General features: G+C 41.5%; 1 pseudogene; it reads right to left on the bottom strand.

Moving 5' to 3' along the window:
- Nucleotides 1-8895: 8895 nt before the first annotated feature.
- LOC118856309 lies at nt 8896-10810 on the bottom strand (annotated as a pseudogene).
- Between the last annotated feature and the right edge of the window lie 848 nt (nt 10811-11658).

Raw genomic sequence — 11658 nt, forward strand, 5'->3', positions numbered from 1 at the left:
ATAATCTCAATTATATTAGTCATTTGAGTAGTCAGCTTCAATCCAGTCCAGGTCAGAAGGACAGAAATTATAGTTTCATGTGGGGTCCAAATTAATTGGTTTTCATTGTGTCTATACTTCTCCCAATTAGCTTTAGCTTAAAGCATGCTCAGCACTGGGGCCAGTGGGCCATAAAAGAGAGCAATGAGTCACATGGCATTTTGTAACGGGCTTTGAGCCCTTGGCAGCTACAGAATTCTGCTCACAACATATTAACTTTAGGTGATAGGTGGAGGTGTATTCCTTGCAATCTTTCTGGTGTGAGGCAAAGAAAATCAAATTAATCCCAGATGAATCTGAGAACCTGCCGAGCATTAGCTCTCTCATAAATTACCCAACCAGGGCACACTCAAGTGAAAACAAGATTATAAGAGAAAAGAAATAGATAGGAGAGGACAAAAAAGAAATGCCAGCTCATTGAGAAAGGATAAGGTTAAGGACTAGATCAATAATCTCATTGATTATAGGGAACTCCCAGATGAGGAAATTCCCTTTGTCAGTGTAGGTAAGCACTTTCTTTGTACTGATTTAAGGGTAACAAAGGCCCTTGTGCCAAATTTGAACATCTGACTGTATTTGCATGAGCTAAGAATGATTTTTACATTTTTAGTACAACTTTATAATTTTACTTAAAAATGTAAAAAACCATTCTTAGCTCACAGGGCCTACCAAAAAAAAAAAGTAAGGCAGCCCATAGTTTGCCAACCCATAGATGTAAGCCCAGAACACTGAGGGAAGCCACAGAGAGTTGCCCTGGGGTCACACAGAGGTGAGGGAAAGGGGAAGAATAATTCATTTATCCATAGATTCTGAGTTTCTTATTATGGGTACTAGTGATCCTAAATAATGAAAACTGCTCAGATGTCACAATTTTCTTTTGGGAGAAGGATTAATATCTCTATTCCTCCATCCCACAAGCCACCAGGACATACTTCCCCACACTCTTGAAAAGGGTAACTTTAGCTCTGAGGGTCTAAAAATGACCAAAAAAATGATTGGTAAAGAAAACTTTGCCTGCTTGGCCATTTTACTTAAAGCCAATTCTGATGATGATTCTAATAATAACAATAATTCGCATTTGTTTAGCACTTTCCTGTGAGGTAGGCAGTGTAAGTATTATTATTCATTTTATAATCAAAGAAACTGAGAGACGAAGCCAGAATGATAGTCCATCAGAGTGAAGTTATTTCACTTGGGACAAAAAGAGCTGGGGGTGGCGGTGGTGATGGTGCAGAGGATGGTTCAACCTTGAATGCTGTTGCTCTGGGAGAGGGTACTATCTGTTCCCCAGAGAGTCTGGCCCACACTCCCTTTGATGGTTGGACCATTAAGGCAGTCCTAAGTGGAAGCCTATGACAAGACTGCAGATGCAGCATCTTGGGATATGGCATGGGGGCATGGTACAGGCTGGCAGAGGACACATGAGGTTCAGAGATAGTAGTCCTAGGAATAGCCAGGTCTTCCAGACCATTGATTCTGCCTATAGCCCAGACTAACCAGGGAAGCAACTCCTGTGCAGAAGGGACCAGTTAACCCCATTATGTGCCAATCCACTGCCTCCTAAGGCAGAAAAGTCAGCCTAACTGAAGTAGGAAGTAGCAAGGAAAAGATAAGAGGTGGCATGTGCCAGGTAAGTCAAACCACCGCCACCTCACCTCAGACCCTGATGCAAATAGCTGAGAACGCTGAAACCAAGAGCAGGTTTCTCTGCTAGATTATTGGCCTTGCTTCCTGCCCAGGTCCCACAGCTATCACTAAAGGGGGCAATCACTGTGAAGAAGGGACTCATCTTCACCACCACCACCACAACTATGGACCTATCAACTACCACCTTCAGGCATTTAAGCAAAACGTCCTGTGAATGGCAATACCCCTCCAGAGCACTGGTCCTGTTTCCAGCTGAGTCCTTACAGTCACCATCTCTGGAAGGAACACTAGTGGAGAAGCAACCTGGCAACTGCTTTTGTGGGTACTGCAGCTCCCACCTCCTCAGAATGCACAGGAGATGAAGACTTGGGGGGGAAAAGTTCTTACCACCAAAAATCCTGTGGCATTATAAAATGGTTTAACATCAGAAACAAATGGGATTTTATTAGGATAAATGATATTAAAGATGCATTACCATCTGCTTTGAGCTTCCACCCTAAGGACCATAGGACCTTTCCATTAGACTTCCTGCTGAAACCTCTTATATAGGTTGTCTCTTCCCTTAGAATGTGAGCTCCCTGAAAGCAGGAGCCCCTACCTAACTGAGCCTCAACTTCCTCATCTGTACAACGAAGCTTTAGTTTTCTCATCTAAAATCTATGATCATTCTACCTTAGTTGTGGCTCTAAAACCCAGAATCACAGTTAGGAAGTGTCCGTGTAATATTCTTTGTACTGGTATCACAAGACCACAAAATTTGGTTGCCTGGAGAAGTTCACAAGTATCGTATGTCACTTTCATGATAGAATGCTCACGTAAGTTCTGTATAATGGATGATGATCTCATGCTTTCCCAGTGTGAGGCGAATGGAGTAAAGCAGGGCTGTGTGCTCACTCCCATATTTTTTAGCATGTTGTTTTCAGCAATGTCGCCAGATGTGTTCGACAAGGACAAAAATGGCATCAAGGTCAAGTTACCACACTGACGGCAAATTGTTTAATTTGAAACTACAAACCAAGACTAAAGTGGAGGGAGAGTTGGTACAAGAAATTTGTTTGCAGATGATTGTGCACTCAACGCAGCCTCTGAGGCTGAGTATGGATCAATTTTGCATGTAATTTTGGTCCTCTTCGAGAACTAAGGACAGCAACCAACCAACCAGAAGACCTCAATTCCCTACAATGTTTGGATCCCACAGCCCGATTGTGCTAATTTTGGCCTGATAATTAACACTGAGAAAACAGAGGTGCTCCACTAGCCAGAACCATACCATCCATTTCTGGAATCATCAGTTCCAGCAAATGGAGAAGTTTTAAATGCCGTGGATAAGTTCACTTACCTTGGTAGTATACTTTCCAGGGATGTACATAGTGATAATGATGTTAACTCACACATTACCAGAACTAGCTCAGTGTTTGGGAGGCTCTGAAGGAAGGTGTGGGAGAGAAGAGCTATTAGATTGACTACCAAACTGAAGGTCAACAGGGCCCTTGGACTGAACTCATTGTTGTAGTCCTGTAAAACCTGGACAGTCTATTAGCACCATGCCTGGAAACTGAATTGCTTCCATTTAAATTGTCTTAGGAAAATTCTGAAGATCACCTGGCAAGATAAGGTAAAGGACACTGAGGTCCTTTCTCAAGCTGAACTGCCTAACATTCAAATTCTACTGCTGAAAGTGCAACTCCAATGTGCTGGACATTTTGTTTGAATGCCAAATGTACATTTGCCTAAAAGATTATTTTCCGGAGAACTCACACAAGGCAAGCACTTACCCGGGGGTCAGAAGAAGCAATATAAGGATCCTCTTGAGTTCTCCCTGAAGAACTTTGGAATTGATTGTGAGACATGGGAGAGACTGGCACAGGACTCCCCAGCATGGCGTGTCCTCATCAAAGAAGGTGCTGTGCTCCATAAGCAAAAGAGAATTGCAGTAGCTTAAAGGATTCACAAGGTGGGCAAATTTAGAGATGCCTCTACATCAAATGTTTATATGGACTATTTGTGCCCAACATGTGATAGAGCCTTTCGAGCTCATCAGTTTGACCAGTCACAGTTGGGCACACTGTACCTTGACCCCAAAATAGTGATATAATTTTGGACCTCTTTGAGAGCTAAGGACAACAATCAACCAACCACAAGATCTCAATTACTTACAATATTTGGACCCCACAGTCTGATTGCTGGAACTGAAGGCATTCTAAAGTGACTAGTGCTCAGATTAAATTTTTGCTCATATTTAATTTTATTTATTTTGTTTTTATTTGGGGGCACTGGTTCTCTCTATCAAATGAGATATGTAAAAAAAAATGCTTAGCACCCTTAGCATTGGGTGCATAGTAGGTGCTATATATATGCTAATTTCTTTCACCTTTCCCCTATATTTCCAGAGCTTGAAGTACAGTAGTCTGTCATAGGCCAATATCACTACTAATCAGCACAGAAGCTTTGACTCATTCTGTTTCTGATCTGGTCCATTTCGACCCTCCTTAGGCATCCTAGTGGTCCTCTTTTCCCCAAAACGGACCATATTGGTGCCAGACTTCATAAGGACACCCGATTGACTTTAACCCTATTACAGCTCAAAACTCCCAAGCTTGAGAAATTCACCAGCTTCAACTACCCCCAGAAGCAAGGGTAATGGGCATGGACCACCACAATTGCCTGCAAATATTTTAAATGGTGGCATGCCCCAAACTACTCTTCACTCTGACCAAGATTGGACTGGATGTACCTGCCATATAGCTTTGTTTACAGCAGGAGATATCTAACAACTTATAAATATGCTATGTGGTTCTCCTTTCAGCCTTCGGAGAGGGTTCAGAAGTTTTCAGTAAGGAAGACATGAAAAGTGGTAGGGGTCAGTGCACACATATGTACGTACACGGGAGTGTAAAGAGAGCAGATTAACCTTCACCAGGCAATGTTCCAAGTTTCCCAGAGAAGCTGATTTATGTAGATTGCTACTCCATGCAATGACCAAGGCCAACAGCTGACTAGAGCCTCTGATTTTTACACACAAGTTTTTGGGAATTCTTTTCCACAAGTTTTTAAAGATACAAATTTAAAGAAACACGGACAAAGTAATGATCTCAACTGTTTCCAGTTGTCTGTAGGCAGTTGTGCAGTTCATAGGATCATAGAACTGGAAAGGACCTTAGGCATCATTTAGGCCACTCTTGTCCTTGAAGCCATAGGATCCCCACCCATGATTTTAGTTCATTCCCTTTCCTTCACAGAGAAGCCCAAAGAAGGGAAGCAATTTGGCAGACTTCTTTCTGGTCTTAAAAGTCAGAACAAAGACTAGTGGATGGATGTTTAAAAGAGCAAATTTAGGCTCAATGTCAAGGAAAACTTCCTAAACACTAGATCTCTCCAAAAATGGAACAGGCTGCCTCAAGAGGTAGTGGGTTTCCCTCCCTTTAAGGTCTTCAAGCCAAAGTGGTATGATAACTTATTGGGTATGTTATAAAGGAAATTCTTTTTAAAGTATGGGTTGGACTATATTACTACTGGAGCCCTTTCCAACTCTGCAATGGTGTGATTCCTTAATTCTGTGCAATTTGTCCAAGGCCACATGAGTAATAGGTAGAAAAGCTGAGTTCCAAACCTATGTCTCCTCACTCTCAAATCAGGGTTTTTCCCATACACTAGTTTTATCATAAAGTTCCAAAAGGAAAAAGAGGTGACTGCTTGGCACAGTGGCTGGAACAAACAAATAAAGGAAAAACTTTTATTAAGAGCTTACTATGTACCAAGAGATCTTGTCAAGAAAATTAGAGATATAAAGGGAATGTTTCATGCAAAAATGGGCATAATAAAAGACAAAAATGGTTTAACAGAAATAGAAAAGATTAAAAAGAGGTGGCAAGTACATACAGAAGAACTATACAAGAAAGACTTAACATGGTCTACATTAAAGCCTTTGACTGTGTGGATCACAACAAAATGGGATAAGTGCTCAAAGAGATGAGGTACGAGATCATCTTACTTGTCTCCTGAGGAACCTGTATGATGGCCAAGAAGTAACAGTTAGAACCTAACATGGAACATGTTGGTTTAAGATTGGAGAAGGAATATGACAAGGCTGTATATTGTCACCTTATTTATTTATTTACTTATTTATTTAACTTACATGCAGAGTACATTATGTGAAATGCCAGCCTGGACAAATCGAAAGCAGGAATTAAGGTTTGGGGAAGAAATGCCAACAATCTCAGATATGCAGACAGTACCACTCCGATGGAAGGAAGTGAAGAGGAATCAAGAAGCCTTTTGATGGGAATAAAAGAGGAAAGTATAAAAGCTGGCTTAAAGTTTAACATCAAAAAAAGTAAGTACCTTAGCACCTCACTAAGATTTTTTTAAAAAAGCAAAGATATTTCCTGCCCTCAAAGAGCTTACATTTTTTAAAAAAATGCTTGAAAAACTTTTATTTATATCATTTGTTTTCATACAACCTATATTCCCTTCCCTCTACCACATTCCCTTCTATAAAGCCATGCCTTATAATTAAGATTTTTTTAAAGGAATTTTTAAAATTGGCAAACTAGTCAACATAAAAAAGTTTGATGTTATATTCTATACCTATGGACATGTTTCTGCAAAGGAATGGGGGAAGGTGTCTTATAGTGTCTCTTCAGAGGGGTCAAGAAATTATTATAATTTCACTGGATTTGGCCTTCAGTATTTTGTTGCTCTTTTCTGTTACACTGTTATAGTCATTGTGCACATTGTTTTCCTGTTTCTGCTTACTTTGCCTCGGTTCACATAAATCTTTCCATGCTTTCCTGTACTTATCATGTTCAACATTTTTCATAGCATAGTACTACCCCATTACATTCATTTAACACAATTTGTTTAGCCATTCCCCACTTGATGTATATTTTCTTGTTTCTAGTTCTTTCCCTGATAAGTCAACAAGCATTTATTAAGTACCTTCTGTGTCCCAGGTAGCTAAAGGAATTCACAGTATATTTAGGGACAGTAGGACACTAGGTAAACAACTATTAACAAACAAGATGTTTACAGGATAAGTTGAAATTAATCGCAAAAGGAGGTCACTATCATTAAGGGAGATCGGGAGGGGCTCTTGCAGAAGTTGGGATCATCACTGGTACTTGAAGGAAGCTAGGAAAGCCAGAAGATGGAGATGAGGAAGGAGAGAATTCCTAGAATAGAGGTATAGCCAGTGAAAATACCCTGAGTCATAAAATGAAATGTGTTATATGAGGAAGAGCAAGAAGGACAGCATCATTGGATTGCATAGTGCATGTCGGGGAGCAAGGCTTAAGAAAGGAAGAAGGAGGGCAGGTTATGAATGGCTTTAAAAGCCAAACATAGGATTTTATATTTCAGCCTAGAGATAATAGGGAGACACTGGAGTTGATTTAAAAAGTGAGTGGCACGATCAGTCCCATGCTTTATTTGGCAGCTGAGAAGAGGATGGACTGGAGTCAGGAGAGACATGGAAGATAGGGAGACCAACCAGAAGGCTATCACAATAGTTCAGGAATTAGGGAATAAGGGCCTGTACTAGAATGGTGACAATGTCATAGAAGGCAGTGGAGCATAGAAAAGAGAGATGTTACAAAGGTTGAATTGATAAGACTTGTCAATTGATTAGATATTGGCAGACTGAGAGAGTGAGAAGTCTAGGATTACACCTAGGTTTCAAGCCTCAGTGAATGAAAGGATGGTGATGCCCATCACAGTAATAGGAAAGTTAGGAAGAGAGAAAGACTCGGGGTAGGGGAAAGATAATGAGTTCAGTTTTTAATGTATCCAATTTAAGATGTCTTTGAGAAATCTAGTTCAAGATATCTAGTAGACAGTTGAAGATGTGAGACTGGAGGTCAGGAAAGACATTAGGATTGGACATATATTGAATCATCTAATATGATGATAACTGAATCCAATAGAACTGATGAGGTCAGCAAGTGAAATAGTATAGAATGAAAAAGAAGGTCCAGGATAGAGCCTTGAGGGACACCCATGCTTAGTAGTCATGACTTGGATGAAGATCCAGCAAAGGAAACTGGAAAAAAGCAGTCACACAGATAAGAAGAGAACCAAGAGAGAGTAATCATCGTGAAAACCTAGGGAAAAGAGAAAATCAAGAAGAGAGTGATTGACAGTGTCAAAGGATGCAGAAATCAAAGAGGATGAGAATTGAAAAAAGACCATTAGGTGTGGCAGTTCAAAAGCCACTGATAACTTTGGAGAAAGCACTTAACTATCACAGAATAAATATTTTGGTATATATGATGACTTTTTCATCATTGACCTCCTTGGAAATATTCCTGGCAATGAAATCTCAAAGTCTAAAGGTATGGACATTTTAGTCACTTAATTTGTATAACAGATATATACATTCTATTCAGTGGAGACAACACATATGGGCAGTGGTGGCCAGAAGGGGTATTTTAGTTTGAAAAGTCATTGTGTTGGCTAGAGAACCACTGGAGAGTAGATTGACACACTATTTTCAGGAATAGTGGTTGTACTGATTTTACTTTCTAGTTCCAGAACTAGAAAGATTGGGAGTAGGGAGAGAGGAAGAAGGAAAGGAACTATAGTTAGTGAAGGAGTAGACTGAAGCATAGAATCATTCTGAAATAGGAGGCTTAGCAAAGCACTCACCAGTTAGACCAGCAAGATCCCAAGGTGGGAATTCGAGTTGAAAGGGTTGAGTGTTTAGGGTGTAGTTTCTGGTCCTGGAAGCAAGGCAACTGACCAAAAGATGGAGCTGGCCTTGGAGTCATGACAACCTAGGTTCAGTCATGCCTCTTGAGCCATACTGGCTACGTGACTCTCTAAGATTAATTTTCAGAGAAGATACCAGTTTGCATTGATAAAAGGATTTTCTCACTGAGGAATTCTCTATATCAATTGAATCACAGGTCCATTCCCTGTACTTTCTCAAGGATAAAGTGGGATTTTAACTTTATTTGTTTATTTTCTTTTTTTGTGGTGCAAATTTTAAATAGATTTTATTCTCCAGGACAAGAATTGCTTTTTCACTTGTTTACAATATTGATAAAGTGCCATGTTGTTCACTTCTCTCCCTCTGCACACATTTAAGTATTCAGAATGCCCAGATTTACACAGTAGCTTAGATGTTACTTTTAAACCGCTGCTGCCTTGGCTACATATTTGAGTCCTTCAATTTTTGGAAAGCTGCGTGGAACGCTCTTTCTTCTGGTGTGTTTAGTCGACCTCCTCAGTGGTGGGTCCAGAAGAAGCACCTCCAGATGGGGCTGCTCCACCCCCTGGAAACCCACCAGGCATGCCTCCGGGCATGCCCCCTGCACTCTGGTACAGCTTAAGAATGATGGGGTTGCAGACCTTCTCCAGTTCTTTCTGCTGATGCTCACATTCTTCCTTCTCAGCAGTCTGGTTCTCATCTAGCCAGTTGGTTATTTCATTACAGTTGTCAAGGATCTTGTTTGTCTTCATCACCAATCTTGCCTTGCAGTTTTTCATCCTCTGTGGTGGCCTTCATGTTGAAAGCATAAGAGTCGAGAGAATTCTTGGAAGGTACCTTGTCTCTCTGCTTCTCATCCTCAGCCTTGTATTTCTCAGCCTCCTGGGCCATACACGCTCAATGTCTTCTTTGCTCAGATGGTCCTTTATCATTGGTGATGGTGATCTTGTTCTCCTTGCCTGTGCTCTTATCCACAGCAGAAACACTGGGGATGCCATTTGCATCAATGTCAAATGTTACTTCAATCTGAGGAACACCCCTGGGTGCTAGGGGAGAGGGGGTTGGTGTGAGTTCAAATTTGCCAAGCAGGTTGTTGTCCTTTGTCATTGATCTCTCACCTTCATAAACCTGAATAAGCACACCAGGCTGGTTGTCTGAATAGGTGGTAAAGGTCTGTGTCTGCTTGGTGGGGATGGCAGTATTATGCTTGATCAGAATGGTCATAACTCCACCAGCAGTTTCAATTCCAAGGGAAAGAGGAGTGACATCCAACAGCAGTAAGTCTTGCACATTCTCAGATTTATCTCCAGACAAAATAGCAGCCTGGACAGCTGAACCATAAAGCAATAGCCTCATCAGGATTGATATTCTCGTTGAGCTCCTTGCCATGGATTTTGGGGATTCAAGTGGAACCACCCACCAGAACCATGTCATGAATCTGTGATTTATCTAGCTTAGCATTTCTTAAGGCCTTTTCCACAGGATCCAGTGTGCCACAGAAGAGATCAGCATTCAACTCTTCGAAATGGGCTCGGATGATTGATGTATAGAAGTCGATACTTTCATAGAGGGAGTTAATCTCAATAATGCCATGGATACTGGAAGAGAGGATATTCTATGCACGTTCACAAGCGATGCAAAGACAGCACTCTTATTCTCACTGATATCTTTCTTGTGCTTTAGCTTGAAATCATCAATGAAATGGTTGACCCTTTGGTTGTCAAAGTCTTCCCCACCCAAGTGGGTGTCCCCAGCTGCAAACTTGACCTCAAAGATGCCATCTTCAATGGTGAGAATGGATACCTCAAAAGTACTACCCCCGAGGTCAAAGATCAGCACATTTCTCTTGGCACCAACCTCCTTGTCCAAGCCACAAGCAATAGCAGCAGCAGTTGGCTCATTGATGATTCAGAGCACACTGAGACCAGTGATGGTTCCAGCATCTTTGGTGGCCTGGCATTGGGAATCTTTGAAATAGACTGGTACTGTGACCACAGCATTTGTGACAGTCTTCCCAAAGTAAGCTTCACCACTTTCTTTCATCTTGATCAAGACCATAGGAGTGACTTCTTCTGGATAGAAACTTTTGGTCTCTCCTTTGTACCCTACTTGGACCTTAGGCCTGCCTGTGTCAGTCACCACCATAAAAAGCCAATACTTCATGTCTGACTATATAACTACATCATCAAATCTTCCACCAATCAGACGTTTGGCATCGAAAACTGTTGGTGGGGGTCATTGCAACTTGATTCTTTGTAGCATCACTGATTAAACATTCTGTGTTGGTGAAGGTGATGTGGCTTGGGGTGGTCCTGTTTCCTTGGCCATTAGCAATGATCTCCACTCTCCCATATTGGAAGACTCCCACACAGGAATAAGTGTACCAAGATCAATGCCAACTGCGGGTCCATTTGACATGGTTGCTGGGGACTCGGGGGTTGTAGGTGACTACTGTGGAGGAAGATGGGCTGCTGCTATGTTGAATAGACCTGTTTATTTTCTTAAGGAGAAATATAAAGTCCTGAACATCATCCCCTAGATATATGATAAGAAGAGAGCACCCATGTTGCACAAAACACAGGGAAATGGTATATGGGTTTTGAGACCGAATACCAAAAATTTCTTCCTACACAGGACAGAGATAATGTGCTAGAGACTCCTGTGGAATTAATTGTCTCTGATGAACTGAGCAGTGCCGACAGTGGAAGAGTGTACTGCTATTGTAGCAAAAAAAAATGAAATGTTTCCTTCATGAATCTGGAGAGGGAGAGACTCCCTTTCCCCAGCAAGCATGAGGGAAGGGGTGGGATTCCTTGAAGGAAACATTTTAAATGGAGAGATTCCTTTGTCTCAGAGAGATTCAGTGTGTGAGAAAGGCTGGCCGTGGCTTGTTGGCTCAGTGGGTGCTTCCATTTTGGAAAGAGAAGAAAAAGGAAAGCTAACAAAAGAAGAAAGGGCAGCTTCAGCTTACCCGCAGTGCATGGGTCCAATTGGATTTTTATTATGGATATTAGATTAACAGGCAGAAACTGAGCCCTGAGGTCATACTGAACACCCAGAAGAAAAACCTGAAAGAGCTCGGGTTTGGCAAGTGAAAGGCACAAGCGTGTGAGGGCAAAAGCTTCTATTTCCTGGCACCCTTACTAGCCCACCCAAGCCCAGCCCAGAGCAAAACTTTCATTCTCATCTTGAGATTCGTCTTTGGATCCCTCCCCCCTTCCCATCCTCTTTTCTAATGACCCCTTATTCTCTATTTTAGAACTCTC

The sequence above is a fragment of the Trichosurus vulpecula genome, chromosome 7 (genome assembly GCF_011100635.1).
Source record: "Trichosurus vulpecula isolate mTriVul1 chromosome 7, mTriVul1.pri, whole genome shotgun sequence".
In the NCBI taxonomy this organism is placed as follows: Eukaryota; Metazoa; Chordata; class Mammalia; order Diprotodontia; family Phalangeridae; genus Trichosurus; species Trichosurus vulpecula.